This window comes from Manis javanica, chromosome X (genome assembly GCF_040802235.1).
Source record: "Manis javanica isolate MJ-LG chromosome X, MJ_LKY, whole genome shotgun sequence".
Lineage (NCBI taxonomy): Eukaryota > Metazoa > Chordata > Mammalia > Pholidota > Manidae > Manis > Manis javanica.
Genome location: NC_133174.1, coordinates 53694153 through 53714065, shown reverse-complemented (window position 1 = coordinate 53714065; position 19913 = coordinate 53694153).

The following is a 19913-nucleotide window of genomic DNA, read 5'->3' as shown; positions in this document are numbered from 1 at the left end:
ATACTGTATCCAGCACGATTATCATTTAAATATGAAAGAGGGATTAAACAATTCCCAGACAAGCAGAAGGTGAGGGAATTTGCCTCCCACAAACCACCTCTACAGGGTATCTTAGAGGGACTGCTCTAAATGGGAGAACTCCTAATAAGAGCACAGAACAAAACACCCAACATATGAAGGATGGAGGAGGAGGAAAAGGAAGGGAAAGAAATAATCATCAGACTGTGTTTATAACAGCTCAATAACCGAGTTAGGTCACACAGTAAGGTAGTAAACAAGATAACCTTGAACCTTTGGTAACCACAAATCTAAAGCCTGCAATGGCATTAAGTACATAACTTTCAATAATCTCCTGAAATGTAAATGGACTGAATGCACCAATAAAAAGACACAGAGCAACAGAATGGATAAAAAAGCAAGACCCATCTATATGCTGCTTACAAGAGACTCACCTTAAACCCAAAGACATACACAGATTAAAAGTCAAGAGTTGGAGAAAAATATTTCATGCAAACAACAGAGAGAAAAAAGCAGGTGTTGCAATACTAGTATCAGACAAAATAGACTTCAAAATAAGGAAAGTAACAAGAGATAAAGAAGGACATTACATAATGATAACGGGCTCAGTGCAACAAGAGGATATAACCATTATATACATATATGCACCCAATGCAGGAGCACCAATATATGTGAAACAAATACTAACAGAATTAAAGGAGGAAATAGAATGCAATGCATTCATTTTGGGAGACTTTAACACACCACTCACCCCAAAGGACAGATCCACCAGAAAGAAAATAAGTAAGGACACAGAGGCACTGAACAACACAGTAGAACAGATGGACCTGTAGAACAGACCTAGACATCTATAGAACTCTAGATCCAAAAGCAACAGGATATACATTCTTCTCAACTGCACATGGAAAATTCTCCAGAATAGACCACATACTAGGCCACAAAAAGATCCTCAGTAAATTCCAAAAGACTGAAATCCTACCAACCAACTTTTCAGACCACAAAGGTATCAAACCAGAAATAAATTGTACGAAGAAAGCAAAAAGGCTCATAATCACATGGAAGCTTAACAACATGCTCCTAAATAATCAATGGATCAATGACTAAGTTAAACTGGAGATCCAACAATATATGAAAACAAATGACAACAATAACCCAAAGCCCGAACTTCTGTGGGACACAGCATAAGCAGTCTTAAGAGGAAAGTATATAGCAATCCAAGCATATTTAAAGAAGGAAGAACAATCACAAATGAATAGACTAAAGTCACAATTATCAAAATTGGAAAAAGAAGAACAAATGAGGCCTAAGGTCAGCAGACGGAGGGACATAATAAAGATCAGAGAAGAAATAAATAAAATTAGAAGAATAAAACAATAGAAAAAATCAATGAAATGAAGAGCTGGTTCTGTGAGAAACTAAACAAAATAGATAAACCTCTAGCCAGAATTATTAAAAGAAAAAGAGAGTCAACACACATCAACAGAATTAGAAACGAGAAAGGAAAAATCATGACAGACCCCACAGAATACAAAGAATTAGTAGAGAATACTATGAAAACCTATATGCTAACAAGCTGGAAAACCTAGGAGAAACAGACAACTTCTTAGAAAAATACAACCTCCCAAAACTGACCCATAAAGAACCAGAAAATCTAAACAGACCAATTACCAGCACTGAAATTGAAACAGTAATCAAAAAACTACCCAAGAACAAAACCCCTGGGCCAGATGGAGTTACCTTGGAATTTCATCAGACATACAGAGAAGACATAACACCCAAGCTCCTTAAAGTTGTCCAAAAAATAGAAGTGGACAGAATACTCCAAATCTCATTCTATGAAGCCAACATCACCATAATACCAAAACCAGGCAAAGACCCCACCAAAAAAAAAACTACAGACCAATACCCTGATGAACATAGATGCAAAAGTACTCAACAAAATATTAGCAAACCGAATTCAAAAATACGTCAAGAGGAAAATAGACCAGGTCAAAGTGGGATACATCACAGTGATGCAAGGATGGTACAACATTCGAAAATCCATCAACATCATCCACCACATCAACAAAAAGAAGGACAAAAACCACATGATCATCTCCAGAGATGCTGAAAATGCATTCGACAAAATTCAACATCCATTCATGATAAAAACTCTCATCAAAATGGGAATAGAGGGCAAGTACCTCAACATAATAAAGGCCATATATGATAAACCCACAGCCAGCATTATACTGAACAGCGAGAAGCTGAAAGCATTTCCTCTGAGATCGGGAACCAGACAGGGATGCCCACTCTCCCCACTGTTATTTAACATAGTACTGGAGGTCCTAGCCACGGCAATCAGACAAAACAAAGAAATACAAGGAATCCAGATTGGTAAAGAAGAAGTTAAACTGTCACTATTTGCAGATGATATGATACTGTACATAAAAAGCCCTAAAGACTCCACTTCAAAACTACTAGAACTGATATCAGAATACAGCAAAGTTGCAGGATACAAAATTAACACACAGAAATCTGTAGCTTTCCTATACACTAACAATGAATCAATAAAAAGAGAAATCAGGAAAACAATTCCATTCACCATTGCATCAAAAAGAATAAAATACCTAGAAATAAACCTAACCAAAGAAGTGAAAGACTTATACCCTCAAAACTACAAGACACTCTTAAGAGAAATTAAAGAGGATACTAACAAATGGAAACTCATCCCATGCTCCTGGATAGGAAGAATTAATATAATCAAAATGGCCATCGTGCCCAAAGGAATCTACAGATTCTATGCAATCCCTATCAAATTATGAAAAGCAATCTTCAATGAACTGGAACAAATAGTTCAAAAATTCATATTGAAATACCAAAGACCCCGAATAGCCAATGCAATCCTGAGAAGGAAGAATAAAGTGGGGGGCATCTCACTCCCCAACTTCAAGCTCTACTACAAAATCACAGTTATCAAGATAATTTGGTACTGGCAGAACAGGGCCACAGACCAGTGGAACAGAATAAAGACTACAGACATTAACCCAAACATATATGATCAATTAATATATGATAAAGGAGCCATGGACATAAAATGGGGAAATGACAGTCTCTTCAACAGATGGTGCTGGCAAAACTGGACAGCTACATGTAAGAGAATGAAACTGGATCACTGTCTAACCCCATATTGAAAAGTAAATTCGAAATGGATCAAAGACCTGAATGTGAGTCATGAAACCATAAAACTCTTAGAAAAAGCATAGGCAAAAATCTCATGGACATAAACATGAGTGACTTCTTCATGAACATATCTCCCCAGGCAAGGGAAACAGAAGCAAAAATGAACAAATGGGACTATATCAAGCTAAAAAGCTTCTGTACAGCAAAGGACACCATCAATAGAACAAAAAGGTATACTACAGTATGGGAGAATATAGTCATAAATGACAGATCCGATAAAGGATTGACATGCAAAATATATAAAGAGCTCACACACCTCAACAAACAAAAAGCAAATAATCCAATTAAAAAATGGGTAGAGGACCTAAATAAACAGTTCTCCAAAGAAGAAATTCAGATGGCAAACAGACACATGAGAAGATGCTCCACATCGCTAGTCATGAGAGAAATGCAAATTAAAATCACAATGAGATATCACCTCACACCAGTAAGGATCACCATCATCCAAAAGACAAACAACAAATGCTGGCGAGGTTGTGGAGAAAGGGGAATCCTCCTACACTGCTGATGGGAATGTAAATTAGTTCAACCATTGTGGAGAGCATTATGGAGGTTCCTCAAAATGCTCAAAATAGAAATACCATTTGACCCAGGAACTCCTCTTCTAGGAATTTACCCAAGAATGCAGCACTCCAGTTTGAAAAAGACAGATGCACCCCTATGTTTATCGCTGCACTATTTGCAGTAGCCAAGATATGGAAGCAACCTTAATGTCCATCAGTAGATGAATGGATAAAGAAGAGGTGGTACATATACACAATGAAATATTACTCAGGCATAAGAAAAAAACAGATCCTACCATTTGAAACAATATGGATGGAGCTAGAGGGTATTATGCTCAGTGAAATAAGCCAGGCAGAGAAAGACAAGTACCAAATGATTTCACTCATATATGGAGTATAAGAACAAAGGAAAACTGTAGGAACAAAACAGCAGCACAATCACAGAACCCACGAATGTACTAATAGTTTCCAAAGGGAAAGGGACTGTGGAGGATGGGTGAAAAGGGAGGGACAAGGGTGGGGAAAAAAGGTGGCATTATGATTAGCATGTGTAGTGTGTGGGGGGCATGGGGAGGGCTATGCAACACAGAGCAGACAAGTTGTGATTTTACAGCATCTTACTATGCTGATGGATAGTGACTGTGAAGAGGTATCTGGGGGGGACTTGCTGAATGGGGGAGCCTAGTAAACATAATGTTATTCATGTAATTGTAGATTAATGATACCAAAATAAAAAAAATTAAAAAATAATAAAAATAATAAAAATTTAAAAAAAGAAATAGAAGGGGGAGATGAAAAGACTCAACTTGAGCTCACTGGCCAGGGTGTGGCAATAATGTTGGAGGTAAGAGTGAATGTGGAAATTCGAGGAAATATGTAATAAAATTCATTCCACTGTAATCTCATCTCCATCAAGGACGAGTATGAATTAAGTATGAGAAAAAAAACACAACAATAATGTAGAGGACAAACACACACCCCATAGCATAGGCTCCCACTTTTTACCCTGATGTTATATAAGACTTATGTATAAAGGGTGTATTAGTTTTCCATCATTATCATAACAAATTACTGCAAATTTGATGGCTTAAACACGTATTTTATTATCTTACCATTGTCATAGATCAGAAGCTTTGCAGGCTCAGCTAGATCTCTGCTTAGAGTTTCAAAAGGCTGAAATCAAAGCGCTGGCAGAGTTGCAGCCCTTTATGGAAGCTCCAATGGATAATCCAATTCCTTGATCATTCAGGAAGATGGAAGAGTGCAGTTCCTTTCAGTTATAAGTCTGAGGTCACATTTACTTCCTTACTTTCAGCTGATGGCCATTTCCAATTTCTAGAGACTACCCACATTCTTTAGCTCATTACCCCTTTCCAATTTCAAAACTGGCAATGGTGGGTTAAGTCCTTTCCATATCACATCTCTCTCATACTCATTAATGACACCTCTTTCTCATTCTTACACTTTTAAGGTCACATATGATCACATTGGGCCAACCTGGGTAATCTATTATGATCTCACCATTTTAAGGTCCATGAACTTAATTCCATCTGCAAAGTACTTTTTGCCATATAGCATCATATACACACAGGTATAACACACAGGATAAAGATCATGAGAAATGAAGAGGGTCAAAAATCTGGTTTCCACACGAGAAGGAACCAAGATGGTGGTGTGAGTAGGTCAGTGGAAATCTCCTCCCAAAAACATATATTTTTGAAAATACAACAAATACAATTATTCCTTAAAGAGAGACCAGTGGATACAGTACAACAGCCTGGCTACATCTACATCTGCAAGAACTCAGCATCTCATGAAGAGAGTAAGATGCAAGCCACAGCCTGGCAGGACCTGAGTGCTCCCACTGCCCCAGCTCTGCAGTGGGAGGAAAGGAGGGAGTAGAAGCCCAGGATTGCTAAATAACCAGCTCTAATAATCCACACCAGGAGCACAGACACACACTGCATGGTGTGCTGGATATTACAGAAATGGAAAAGGAAAATCTACAAGAGGGTCCCCGCAACTGGCTCCCCTGGGAAAAAAGAAAAGCGAGTACTTTTTGAAAGTCTTAAAGGGACAGGAGCCTCCTGGCTGGATGAAATTGTACCGGCACACTCAGCCCATCAGTCTTGAAATCCTGAGGAAGGTCAGACACCACAGCTCCCTGGGTGGCAGCAGAGCCCTGAAGCCCCTCACAGTGATAAGCAGCCTGCCAGACATTCGCCCAGCTGGTGCAGCCCCCGAAACAGTGGTTCAGTAGCTGGCGAGCGGCCGAGCACACCTGTGGCAGTGGTGAAGCAACCCAGCTGTGGCCACATGCACCCACAGAGGCAGCGGACCTGCCATGGAGTGGCCATGCCCACAGCAGCTGCCCGGATTTTCCTCCTGTTGAGTAGCCACTCGGGCCAGACTGAAAGGCTGCAGCCAGTGGGAAGCTGCCTGGTGCAGGCAGAGGAAACTGGGGCAAGGAGTGAAGGGGCACTGCTCTTGCAGGAGAGCACACCAGGCATGCCTGCCACTTCCCAAGGGCTCTGGGTTACTCCGATGGCTACCCCACCCACAGCAGCTTAGGGGATTAATCAGGAGGCTGCTCCAGGAGGGCAGGTAACCAACACAAGCAGTGGAGAAGGGAAAGGCTCCCAGCAAACAGGAAAGGAATTTGTTCTCCCAGCTGACACATGTGCTACATGACTACCTATATCACCATGAAAATGCAGAAGAATTTGGTCCAGTCCACAATTACACAGACAACCCCAGAGAGAGGTCCTGGGGAGATACACTTAACCAATCTTCCTGAAAAAGAATTCAAAATAAAGGTCATAATCATGCTGATGGACCTGCATAGAAATATGCAAGAGCTAAAGGAGCAAGTAGGGAGGGAGAATACAGGAATAAAACAATCTCTGGAAGGATGTAAGAGCAGACAGGATGAGGTGCAAGAGGCCATTAATGGAATAGAAATCAGAGAACAGGAATACAGAGAAGCTGAGGAAGAGAGATATAAAAGGACCTCCAGAAATGAAAGAATAATAAGAGAACTGTGTGACCAATCAAAATGGAACAATATTTGCATTATAGGAGTACCTGAAGAATAAAGAGAGAGAAAGGGATAGAATGTGTCTTTGAAGAAATAATTGCTGAAAACTTTACCAAACTGAGGCTGGAAATAGTCTCTCAGACCACGGAAGCCCACAGAACTCCCAACACAAAGGACCGAAGGAGGACAACACCAAGACACATAATAATTTAAATGGAAAAGATCAAAGAAAAGAGAAGAATATTAAAGGCAGCCAGAGAGAGAAAAAACATCAACTACAAAGGAAAACCCATCAGGCTATCATCAGACTTCTCAACAGAAACATTACAGGGTAGAAGAGAATGGCATGATACATTTGAAACAATGAAACAGAAGGGACTTGAACCAAAAATACTGTATCTAGCACAACTATCATTTAAATATGAAGTAGAGATTAATTCTCAGATAAGCAAAAGTTGAGGGAATTTGTCTCCCACAAACCACCTCTACAAGATATTTTAAAGGGACCGCTCTAGATGGAAGGTCTCCTAAGGCTAAATAGATGTCAACAGAGAAAATAAAATCACAGCAGACAGAAGACCAACCAAATACTAACTAAAGGCAAAAAATAAAATGAACTAATCACAAAAGCAGCCAAAGAAAACACAAAAGAGTACAGAATAAAACACCTAACATATAAAGAATGGAATAGGAGGAATAAAAAGGGAGAGAAATAAAGAATCATCAGACTGTGATTAAAATAGCTTAATAAGAGAGTTAAGTTAGATGATTATTAGATAATAAAGAAGCTACCCTTGAACCTTCAGTAACCACAAATCTAAAGCCTGCAATGGCAATAAGTGAATATATTTCAATAATCACCCTGAATGTAAATGGACTGAATGCACCAATCAAAAGACACAGAGGAATAGAATAGATAAAAAGGCAAGACCCATCTATATGCTGCTTACAAGAGACTCACCTCAAACCCAAAGACATGCATAGACTGAAAGTCAAAGGATGGAAAAACATATTTCATTCAAACAATAGGGAGAAAAAAGCAGGTGTTGCAGTACTTGTATCAGATAAAATAGACTTCAAAACAAAGAAAGTAACAAGAGATAAATAAGGACACTACATAATTATAAACAGCTCAGTCCAACAAAAGGATTTAATCATTATAAATTTCTATGCATCCAATACAGGAGCACCAACTTATGTGAAACAAATACTAAGAGAATTAAAGGAGGAAATAGAATGCAATGCATTCATTCTAGGAGATTTGACCACACTACTCACTCCAAAGGGCAGATGCACTGGACAGAAAATAAATAAGGACACAGAAGCACTGAACAACACACTAGAACAGATGGACTTAACAGACATCTACAGAACTCTACACCCAAAAGCAGCAGGATAGACTTTCTTCTCAAGTGCACGTGGAACATTTTCCAAAATAACCCACATACTAAGCCACAAAAACAGCATCAGTAAATTAAAAAAGATTGAATTTCTACCAACTAACTTCTCAGACCATAAAGGCATAAAACTAGAAATAAATTGTACAAAGAAAGCAAAAAGTCACAAAAACACATGGAGGCTTTAAAACATGTTCCTAAATAATGAATAGATCAATGACCAAATTAAAACAGAGATCAAGCAATATATGGAGACAAATGACAACAACAGCATAAAGCCCCAACTTCTGTGGGACACAGTGAAGGCAGTTCTTGTTTAGAGAAAAAAACACTCAATTTGGAGGCCTCACCACCAGTTGACATCTTTCTCAGAACGAAGTCTCCCTATGTCCATAATAGGCTACTTGGGCTGATGCCCACTCCTTCACAGTGTGTCATATTTGGAAGAAAAAAAGTGCTGAGATGAGTGAAGCAATTGTCTCCTTTGGTAGCAGCCTGTATAGTCCAGAATACTGGGTGTGACTTAATCTGTAAAAACCAAGACTAGAGATAGGCTACAGTTATCCTGGGATGGGAATGCTGAAATTTCATACATATGTGGGTACAGTACTTTACAGTTTGCAATGTGTGCTCACAGCCTTCATCTCATTGGATCTTTACACAGACCCTGATGTGGGCAAGGCAAGGTTGTCATCCCCAGTTTTCAGATGAGGAAACAGACCCTGAAATGGAAAATGACTTGCCTTAAGTTACTCAATGATATAGGGATGACTAACAAGTTAGGTGCCTCCCTAATATTTTGAAGTCTTCATTTTTCTAGAAGACAGTGTTTTACAGTAGGAGGATTTGGGTTTTCTGGTGTATCTGCTACAAAAAACAACTCCAGATTGGTAAAGAGGACGTTAAACTGTCACTATTTGCAGATTACATGATATTGTACATAAAAAACCCTAAAGGGTCCACCCCAAAACTACTAGAGCTAATATCGGTATTTAGCAAAGTTGCAGGATACAAAATTAACACACAGAAATTTGTGGCTTTCCTGTACACTAACAATAAACTAATATAAAGAGATATCAGGAAGACAATTCCATTCACAATATCATCAAAAGAGTGAAATACCTAGGAATAAACCTAACCAGGGAAGTGAGATACCTATACACTGAAAACTATAAGACACTCTTAAGAGAAATTAAAGAGGTCACTAACAAATGGAAACTGATCCCATGCTTGTGGCTAGGAAGAATTAATATCGTCAAAATGGCCATCCTACAAGCAATATACAGATTCAATGCAATCCCTATCAAACTACCAACAGCATTCTTCAATGAACTGGAACAAATAGTTCAAAAATTCATATGGAAACACCAAAGAACCTGAATAGCTAAAGCAATCCTGAATCCTGAGAAGGAAGAATAAAGTGGGGGGGGGGGGACAGACCATGAATGCTCTACATTTTAATTACTGCTCAATGTTTTATGCTTTTAATGTCACAATTTATATATTTTTATTTATGTATCTATTAACAAATTATTGTATTTATTGTTATTTTTATTACTTCTGCCTGTATCCTTCATACTATTTTTAAATGATTAACCAACCAGCTGTATATTTGATTACTTTTAATTTTGCTAAATATTTACCTTTACTAATGAGATTTATACTTTCATATGCTTTCCTATTGCTATGTAGTACCCCTTTATCTCACTTTCAAGAAGACACTTTAAAAGTTCTCATAAGGCTGGTCTATTGGTAATGAAACTCTTTGGCTTTTGTGTGTCTAGAAAAGTCTGTTTTCCTTCAATTATGAAGGACAACATTGCTAGGTAGAATATTCTTGGTTAACAGCTTTTCCTTCTTTCAACACTTTGAATATATTGTGCTTCTCCCTTATGGCCTTTAAATTATCTGTGGAAAAATCTGTTGATTGTCTTATGGGGGCCCATATGTATATAAAATTTGTTTTTCTCCTATTGCTTTGAAGATTATCTCCTTGTATTTTAACTTCTGACATTTAATTCAAATGTGTCTTGTTGTCATTCTCCTTAAGTTTACTTATTTGAAAAACACTGGAATTCCTGAATCTGGATATCTGTTTCCTTCCCAAGGTTATTGAAGTTTTCAGCCATTACTCATTCACATATGAATTCTTACACTTTTCATCACTTTTCTTCTAGGACTTCTATAATGCAAATATAGGTTCATTTGTTATTTTAATAGAAATTCTCTAAGTTATTTCATTCTTTTTTTCTTTTAGTTTCACTCATTAGATGGGTTCCACTTTCCTGTCTTTAAATTCACTTATATTTTATTGTGCTTTATTAAGTCTTCTGTTGAACATGTCTATCATATATCTCAGTGCAGTTATTGGTACTTTATTGTTTTCTCTCTCTGTGTTGAAATTGTCTCTTTGCTCGTTCACTGTTCTGCTTTTTTTTTTTGACAGGGTATCTCTCATATTTATTGATCAAATGGTTGTTAACAACAATGAAATTCTGTATAGGGGAGTCAATGCTCAATGAACAATCATTAATCCACCCCAAGCCTAATTTTCGTCAGTCTCCAATATTCTGAAGCATAACGAACAAGTTCTTACATAGAGAACAAATTCTTACATAGTGAATAAGTTACATGGTGAACTGTACAAGGGTGGTCATCACAGAAACTTTCGGTTTTGATCACGCATTATGAACTATAAACAATCAGGTCAAATACGAAAATTCTATTGATTTTTATACTTGATTTATATGTGGATATCACATTTCTCCCTTTATTATTATTAATATTATTATTATTATTAAAATGCTGAAGTGGTAGGAAGATGCAAGGTAAAGGTAGAAAACATAGTTTAGTGTTGTAAGACAGCAAATGTAGATGATCAGGTGTGTCACTGTAGACTATGTGTTAATCCAAGATAGACAAGGGCAATAAAACATCCATGGATGCAGAATATTTCTCTCAAAACAGGGGGGTGAGGTTCTAAGCCTCACCTCTGTTGATCCCTAATTTCTCACCTGATGGCCCCCCTGCGACTGTGCCTGTCTTAGGTTGTTCCTCCCTTGAGGAATCTTACCCGTCTCTGGCTAACCAGTCATTTTCTGGGGCCATACAGGGAAATGTAAAGTTGGTAAGTGAGAGAGAAGCCTTATTGTTTGAAAAGGCTAACTTTTTATTTCTTTTCATATTTATGCCATGTGCCTTCTATGTCCAGCATTTGTCATGAGGTATCTTTACCACTTGGAAGAATTATGATACTCGGTAAATTCGATATAGGCATGCATTCTATTTAGGGGTTGTAATTAGGAAGGAAGAAGAAGAGCTATAGAAGTAGCAGGTGAAAGAAAACATGGGAAGATTGATTATTTCTTTGACATATCTTCTTGTAGAGTAACTTCAGCATTTATAGGTTTTAAACTACTAATTAAATTGCACACACACATTAACATAGTAGGAGTACAGTTACATAACCAAAGCAGACCTATAATTACCAGCCATCTCCAGTGAAACCAAGAAAACCAGTTAGGCACCTTAGGCATTTGTGAAAACGTATCTATGATATAGTGGATATTGTCCAACTGAACTTGAACAGTCTGAGAGAAATCAGACAAATTAAAACAACCCATTCCTGGGGACTGTTCACATCCCATATGTTCTTTTAACAGTAGATAATCTGTAGTTGTAAGATTTTGGAGCACTACAATTTGCACTTCTCCTAATTCTTCGTTTAGTTCCAACAGTATAGATCCAGTCAAATTTGTTGTTTTACTGTATGCACAGGCCAGCTTTATCTCCTTCTTCATTCCCATGGCAAGTCCAGGAACCAGTGGGATGAGTGCATCTACAGCTGTAGCAGTGTGTGGATCATTGTTGGGGTTTTGTGATAATCATCTTCTGGTATGAGTCTTCCAGAGAGTGCTGATGTTGGAAGTTCTTTTACATGTCGTATTCATTTTCTGGGTAGCCGCTTTGTTCCTCTGTATAAACACAAACAGACCCTTTGCCTACATTTTTATATGCCCTTTATACCATTGTGTAGAACTCATTGGAGGTCACCACACAGGAACTGCTTTTTTTTTTAAGAGAAAGGAATATTATCATAAAAATGTACCTCCATAGCTGATCATCTGACACCCTTTAAATGGTCAAAATTAAGGATATTTAAAGCATGCATTAATCGTTGATATACAGTAAGTTTTATCCTATCAGGGAGTAATCCCCCTTTTCTTTCTTTCATATTTATTGTTATCATTAATCTACACTTACATGATGAGTATTATGTTTACTAGGCTCTCCCATATACCAGATACCCCCTACAAACCCCTTTACAGTCACTGTCCATCAGCATAGCAAAATGTTGTAGAATCACTACTTATCTTCTCTGTGTTGTACAGCCCCCCCTTTCTCTCAACCCCCCTTGCATGCTAATCTTAATACCCTCCCTTTTCTCCCTCCCCCCCCCGTTATCCCTACCTACCCACCCATTCTCCCAGTACCTTTCCCTTTGGTACCTGTTAGTCCATTCTTGGGTTCTGTGATTCTGCTGCTGTTTTGTTCCTTCAGTTTTTACATTGTTCTTATACTCCACAGATGAGTGAAATCATTTGGTATTTCTCTTTCTCCGCTTGGCTTATTTCACTTAGCTTAATAGCCTCCAGTTCCATCCATGTTGCTGCAAATGGTAGGATGTGCCCTCTTTTTATGGCTGAGTAGTATTCCATTGTGTATATGTACCACGTCTTCTTTATCCATTCATCTATTGATGGACATTTAGGTTGCTTCCATTTCTTGGCTATTGTAAATAGTGCTGTGATAAGCATAGGGGTGCATCTGTCTTTCTCAAATTTGATTGCTGTGTTATTAGGGTAAATTCCTAGGAGTGGAATTCCTGGGTCAAATGGTAAGTCTGTTTTGAGCATTTTGATGTACCTCCATACTGCTTTCCACAATGGTTGAACTAATTTACATTCCGGCCAGCAGTGTAGGAGGCTTCCCCTTTCTCCACAGCCTCGCCAACATTTGTTGTTGTTTGTCTTTTGGATGGCAGCCATCCTTACTGGTGTGAGTTGATACCTACTTGTAGTTTTAATTTGCATTTCTCTGATAATTAGTGATGTGGAGCATCTTTTCATGTGTCTGTTGGCCATCTGTATTTCTTTCTTGGAGAACTGTCTGTTCAGTTCCTCTGCCCATTTTTTAATTTGGTTATTTGTTTTTTGTTTGTTGAGGCGTGTGAGCTGTTTATATATTCTGGACGTCAAGCCTTTATCAGATGTGTCATTTTCAAATATATTCTCCCATACTGTAGGGTTCCTTTTTGTTCTATTGATGGTGTCTTTCGCTGTACAGAAGCTTTTCAGCTTAATGTAGTCCCACTTGCTCATTTTTGCTGTTGTTTTCCTTGCCCGGGGAGATATTTTCAAGAAGAGGTCACTTGTGTTTATGTCTAAGAGGTTTTTGCCTATGTTTTTTCCAAGAGTTTAATGGATTCATGACTTACATTCAGGTCTTTGATCCATTTTGAGTTTACCTTTGAATATGGGGTTAGACAATGGTCCAGTTTCATTCTCCTACATGTAGCTGTCCAGTTTTGCCAGCACCAACGGTTGAAGAGACTGTTATTTTGCCATTGTATGTCCATGGCTCCTTTATCAAATATTAATTGACCATATATGCCTGGATTAATGTCTGGATCCCCTAGTCTGTTCCATTGGTCTGTGGCTCTGTTCTTGTGCCAGTACCAAATTGTCTTGATTACTATGGCTTTATAGTAGAGCTTGAAGTTGGGAGTGAGATCCCCCCTTCTTTGTTCTTCTTCCTCAGGATTGCTTTGGGTATTCAGGGTCTTTGGTGTTTCTATATGAATTTTGAATTATTTGTTCCAGTTCATTGACGAATGGTTCTGGTAGTTTCATAGGGATTGCATCAAATCTGCATGTTGCTCTGGGCAGGATGGCCATTTTGATGATATTAATTCTTCCTAGCCTTGAGCCTGGGATGAGTTTCCATCTGTTACTGTCCCCTGTAATTTCTCTTAAGAGTGACTTGTAGTTTTCAGAGTATAGGTCTTTCACTTCTTTGGTTAGGTTTATTCCTATGTATTTTTTTTTGATGCAATTGTGAATGGAGTTGTTTTCCTGATTTCTCTCTCTGTTGGTTCATTATTAGTGCATAGGATAGCCACAGATTTCTGTGTGTTAATTTTGTATCCTGCAACTTTGCTGTATTCTGATATCAGTTCTAGTACTTTTGTGGTAGAGTCTTTAAGGTTTTTTATGTACAGTATCATGTCATCTGCAAATAGTGAAAGTTTTTCTTCTTTACCAATCTGGATTCCGTGTATTTTTTGGTTTTGTCTGATTGCTGTAGCTAGGACCTCCAGTACTATGTTAAATAACAGTGGGGAGAGTGGGCATCCCTGTCTAGTTCCTGATCTCCGAGGAAAAGCTTTCATCTTCTTGCTGTTCAATATAATGTTAGCTGTGGGTTTATCATAAATGGCCTTTATTATGTTGAGGTACTTGTCCTCTATTCCCATTTTCCTGAGAGTTTTTATCATGAATGGATGTTGAACTTTGTCAAATGCTTTTTCAGCATCTATGGAGATGATCATGTGGTTTTTGTCTTTCTTTTTGTTGATATGGTGGATGATGTTGATGGACTTTCGAATGTTGTACCATCCTTGCATCCCTAGGATGAATCACACTTGGTCATGGTGTATGATCCTTTTGATGTATTTTTGAATTCGGTTTGCTTATATTTTGCTCAGTATTTTTGCAACAACGTTCATCAGAGATATTGGTCTGTAGTTTTCTTTTTTGGTGGGGTCTTTGCCTGGTTTTGCTTTAGGGTGATGTTGGCTTCATAGAATGAGTTTGGGAGTATTCCCTCCTCTTCTATTTTTTGGAAAACTTTAAGGATAATGGGTATTATGTCCTCCCTGTATGTCTGATAAAATTCTGAGGTGAATCCTTCTGGCCCAGGGGTTTTGTTCTTCGGCAGTTTTTTGATTACCGCTTCAATTTTGTTGCTGGTAATTGGTCTGTTTAGATTTTCTGTTTCTTTCTGGGTCAGTCTTGGAAGGTTGTATTTTTCTAGGAAGTTGTCCGTTTCTCCTAGGTTTCCCAGCTTGTTAGCATATAGGTTTTCATAGTACTCTCTAATAAATTTTGCATTTCTGTGGGGCCCATTGTGATTTTTCCTTTCTCATTTCTGATACTGTTGAATTGTGTTGACTCACTTTTCCTCTTAATAGGTCTGGCTAGAGGCTTATCTATTTTGTTTATTTTCTGGAAGTTCTGGCTCTTGGTTTCATTTATTTATGCTATTGTTCTATTCTTCTCAACTTTATTTATTTCTTCTCTGATCTTTATAATGTCCCTCCTTCTGTTGACCTTAGGCCTCATTTGTTCTTCTTTTTCCAATTTCTATAATTGTGACATTAGACCATTCATTTGGGATTTTTCTTCCTTTTTTAAATATGCCTGGATTGCTATATACTTTCCTCTTAAGACTGCTTTTGCTGTGTCCCACAGTAGTTGGGGCTTTGTGTTGTTGTTGTCATTTGTTTTCATATATTGCTGGATCTCCATTTTGATTTGGTCATTGATCCATTGATTGTTTAGGAGTGTGTTGTTAAGCCTCCATGTGTTTGTGAGCCTTTTTGCTTCCTTTGTACAGTTTATTTCTAGTTTTATGCCTTTGTGGTCTGAAAAGTTGATTGGTAGGAATTCAATCTATTGTAATTTACTGAGGCTCTTTTTGTGGTCTAGTATGTGGTCTATTCTGGAGAATGTTCCATGTGCAGTTGAGAAGAATGTGTATCCTGTTGCTTTTGGATGTAGATTTCTATAGATGTCTATTAGGTCCATCTGTTCTAGTGTGTTGTTCAGTGCCTCTGTGTCCTTACTTATTTTCAGTCTGTTGGGTCTGTCCTTTGGGGTGAGTGGTGTGTTAAAGTCTCCCAAAATGAATGCATTGTATTCTACTTCCTCGTTTAGTTCTGTTAGTATTTGTTTTAGTATGTTGTTGCTCCTGTATTGGGTGCATATATATTTGTAATGGTTATCCTCTTGTTGGACTGAGCCCTTTATCATTATGTAATGTCCTTCTTTATCTTTTGTTACTTTCTTTATTTTGAAGTCTGTTTTGTCTGATACCAGAATTGCAACACCTGCTTTCTTCTCTCTGTTGTTTGCATGAAATATCTTTTTTCATCCCTTGACTTTAAGTCTGTGCATGTGCTTGGGTTTGAGGTGAGTCTCTTGTAAGCAGCATATGGATGGATCTTGTTTTTTTATCCATTCTATTACTCTGTGTCTTTTGATTGGTGCATTCAGTCCATTTACATTTAGGGTGATTATTGAAAGGTGTGTACTTATTGCCATTGCAGGCTTTCAGTTGGTGGTTACCAAAGGTTCAGGGTTAGCTTCTTTACTATCTTACTGTCTAACTTAACTCGCTTGTTGAGCTATTATACATGCGGTCTGATGATTCTTTATTTCTCTCCCTTCTTATTCCTCCTCCTCCCTTCTTCATATGTTGGGTGTTTTGTTCTGTGCTCTTTTTAGGAGTGCTCCCATCTAGAGCAGTCCCTGTAAGATGCCCTGTAGAAGTGGTTTGTGGGAGGCAAATTCCCTCAACTTTTGCTTGTCTGGGACTTGTTTAATCCCTCCTTCATATTTAAATGATATTCGTTCTGGATACAGTAGTCTTGGTTCAAGGCCCTTCTGTTTCATTGCATTATGTATATCATGCCATTCTCTTCTGGCCTGTAGGGTTTCTGTTCAGAAGTCTGATAACAGCCTCATGGGTTTTCCTTTGTAGGTAACTTTTTTTTTCTCTCTGGCTGCCTTTAATACTTTGTCCTTCTCTTTGATCTTTGCCGTTTTAATTATTATGTGTCTTGGTGTTGCCCTCCTTGGATCCCTTGTCATGGGAGTTCTGTGTACCTCTGTGGTCTGAGAGGCCATTTTCTCCCCTAGTTTGTGGACGTTTTCAGCAATTATTTCTTCAAAGACACTTTCTATCCCTTTTTCTCTCTTCTTCTTCTTCTGGTACCCCTATAATGCAGATATTGTTCTGTTTCTATTGGTCACTCAGCTCTCTTAGAATTCTTTCATTCCTGGAGATCCTTTTATCTTTCTCTGCATCAGCTTCTCTGTGTTCCTGTTCTCTGTTTTCTAGTCCATTAATGGTCTCTTGCATCTTGTCCATTCTGTTTTGTAGTCCTTCCAGAGCTTGTTTTATTTCTGTATTCTCCTTCCTTAATTCTTGCATATTTCTCTGCAAGTCCGTCAGCATGGTTATGACTTTTGTTCTGAATTATTTTTCAGGAAGACTGGTTAAATCTATCTCCCCAGGTTCCTTCTCAGGGGAAGATGTAGCAGATGCCCAAGCTGTCTGGGTTAGTCTTGTCTGGATCATATTTTTTTGCCTTTTCATGTTGACAGGTGCTACTGACTGTCAGCTCAGAGGGCCAAGCTTTTCATTTGCTACTGGCCTTTCTTTACTGGGACAACTGCGACCCCTAGTGGCTTGTGTTGGGTAATTTTGCGTATACTGGGTCTTTGTGTCTTGCACGGCCAATATCGAAAAAGCTCCCTTTCTGAGGGCGGGGCCTGCCTTATGCTGCTTCTCTGCTTTCCAGCGCCCAGAGGGTTAATGGATGGGGAGGGGGGGCTGTTTGGCTGTTTACCTCCGTGAGGGGTCTCAGAGCAGTTGCCCAGGCAGTTAGTGCACCCAGTTTTCCCTGTAATTTCCAGCCACTGGGCTGTGACCTGTGTTGTTTCTGTCCAGCTGTTACATCCGTGGCCCTTTAAGACTTTCAAAAAGCACTCGCTTTTCTTTGTCACAGGGGCATCAGCTTTGGAACCCGCTCAGAGGTCTTGCTGCCCTGTTTCCCTAGTTTCCAGACCTCCATGCATGCACTGTGTCTGCACTCTGGTGCAGGTGGCTGGGGCTGGGTGCTTAGCAGTACTGGGCTCCCTCTCCCTCCCTGCTCCGACTCCTCTCCTCCTACCGGAAGGTGGGGTGAGATGTGCTCGGGTCCCGTCAGGCCGGGGCTTGTATCTTACCCCTTTCACCAGGCGCTGGGCTCTCACAAGTGTGGATGTAGTCTGGCTGTTGTCCTGTGTCTTCTGGTCTCTCTTTTAGGATTAGTTGTATTTGTTGTTTTTTCAAAAATATATATGTTTTTGGGAGGAGATTCCCACTGTCCTACTCATGCTGCCATGTTGGCTCTGCCTCTCCACTGTTCTGCTTTTTATTAGTATCTTTATGACTATTATTTTAAATTCTTTATAAAGTAAATCAATTATCTCCATTTCATTAATGTCTCTTTCTGAGGTTTTATCTTGTTCTTTTGTTTGAAACATACTCCTTTATTTGACTATTTTCCTTGATTCTCTGTTTCTATGCATTAGATAATACAGCCACCTCTCCCAGTCTTGAAGGAGTGGCCTCACTTAGCATATTAACTTTATCTTTCAATCCTGCTCTAGCTCTTAGTTATTTCTCAAACATTTGTGATTGTCTAAGCAGCCTATTTTAATTTAGTGACTCCCAGTAGTTGACGGTGTGCCAAGACCTGCCAGTGTCTCAAGGAGGTCTTAGCACCTAGATTCAGGCTGAACGGAAGCTAGACCCTCAAGCAGCAGCTTTTAAAGTATGAAAATTTATCCTTTTTTGGAAAATACTGGGAGATCATGATTTATTTGCTTCCTCTGCTCTGAGCTCTGATATGGTAGCTATTTAATAACTCTTTCCTTGTTTGCTATATTCCCATTGAACATGCATCACAAGTTCTGCTGGTCAAAATCAGGCTACCAAGGTATGTATCTTCTGGGTCAGCAGCCACAAAAGCCAGTGTTCCAGACAAGTACAGAAGCTCCTTTCTTAAAGATACTGATTTCATGGTATAGGATAGTAGGGGAAAACAAATATGATTTCTGCCATCTTACCCTGTCTCTGGACATGATTTTAGTCAGCACCTAGATGTGTGTTTAATTAGAAACTTGCCACTCAGAGCATAGCTGTAAAGATATGATAATAGACTTATTTAACAGAAAGACTGGGAATGCTTTTCCATTTGCTGTCCTGTATTGTGCATGGGGAAGAAGGCTGGTAATGAATAGTTTCTTAGTTTTGTTATAGTCTTACATGATTGATGAAAATAAGTCTTCCTGGCCACCAGAGCCAGGCTATAAAGGGTGTTCCTAGGGTATTCTACAAAATACAAAAAATTAGTAGAGAATGCTACAAAAAATTAAATGCTAAAAAATTGGATAACCTAGAAGAAATGGACAACATTATAGAAAAATACAACTTTCCATAGCTGATCCAGAAAGAAACAGAAAATCTGAACAGAACAATTACCAGCAATAAAATTGAATTGATAATTCAAAAAAATACCTAAGAACAAAACCCATGGACCAGATGGCTTCACTGCTGAATTTTATCAAATATTTAGAGAGGACTTAATAACTATCCACCTTAAAGTTTTCCAAAAAGTAGAAGAGGAGGGAATACTTCCAAATCATTCTATGAGTCCAGCATCACTCTACTACCAAAACCAGGCAGACACCACAAAATAAAGAAAATTATGGACCAATATCCCTGATGAACATAGGTGCAGAAATATTCAACAAAATATTAGCAAACTAAATTCAAAAACACATCAGAAAGATCATTACACATGATGAATCAGGACTTATTCCAGGGAAGCAAGGATTGTACAAT